General features: G+C 36.9%; 1 pseudogene; it reads right to left on the minus strand.

Moving 5' to 3' along the window:
• Window positions 1-126: 126 nt before the first annotated feature.
• Window positions 127-1,102, minus strand: part of LOC107572815 (ran GTPase-activating protein 1-like) — a 16,337-nt pseudogene continuing 15,361 nt past the window's right edge.

A 1,102-nucleotide genomic window follows, 5' to 3' on the forward strand; every position in this document is an offset into this window, starting at 1 on the left:
TATATATATATATATATTATATTATATATATATACATATAATTCCGTCCTCCTCACTTCTGAAATGACGGCGCCGTCTCGGCGCCAAGCACTTTTCCACAGGCTGTCTTAATAAATCTGAATATTGGCTTCGATGAAAGAAAAGCTAGGCAGGAAGACCAATGAGGTTTCAAGACATGTTATGAGAGTTTAATATTAACCATCAGATGGAAGTCTTTTAAGCACGTGTTTCAGAATCGTTCAGCTCTCAGGTGTGAGTTTCTGCAGGGTGGATTTCAGGCGGTCTCGAGCACTGCTGCACGGCTCCAGGGACTTATTCGGCCTGCACATAAAACAAACAAACACATCGCACACTGTCAATAAGAAAAATACAGTTCATGAATGTGAACGCTTGTGTTTGTTGCATTACCTGGCCATGAAAGCGTTCAGGACAGTGACGTGTTCTGGAGGGAAATAACTCTGTTTCACTGCATGCTCCAAACACTGTAGATGTCCTGGGACGACCTTCACGGGCTTCAGCTTGTCTTCACTCTACAGAGAGAGAGATGAACATCAAAACACTTTCCACCATCAGGCCCAACAGTTCTAGTCATAGCGAGTAATCAAACCAACTGCATTTCTATTAGGACAGGGGTTTTCAAACTGGGTCCAGAAGGAAATTTTGAGATGAAAAACAATTAGAGTTAAAAGGTAAATGTGCATTTAGTTTTGGGCGCAAATTTAAAAATAAGCATTTCTGCTGATCTTAAATAGTCTTCATTCAGTCTTAATTCGCCATTCCATAAATGAAGGCCTTAAATTGGAGCAGAAAGTCTTGAATTTATATAATCATGGCATTAAATGTTGCCTGCACTACAAAAATGAACATCTTTGTAAGTATTTGTCTGTGCAAATATCTAAAGTAAACATTCTTAAATCAAGACATTTATTTTCGGAAACTGAAGAAAATAAAGTTAGTTTATGCTTAAACAATGGGGGAATGAAAACTTGTTTTCCCTTTGAATCAAATCAAATGAATTTTATGAGCCCATCTATATTCGATTTTTTAAAATTCATTTTTTGACGAATTTCTCCAAAAAAAAAAAAAAAAAAAGGACTTCGTT

Source organism: Sinocyclocheilus grahami, unplaced genomic scaffold (genome assembly GCF_001515645.1).
Source record: "Sinocyclocheilus grahami isolate Dianchi unplaced genomic scaffold, SAMN03320097.WGS_v1.1 scaffold1815.1, whole genome shotgun sequence".
Lineage (NCBI taxonomy): Eukaryota > Metazoa > Chordata > Actinopteri > Cypriniformes > Cyprinidae > Sinocyclocheilus > Sinocyclocheilus grahami.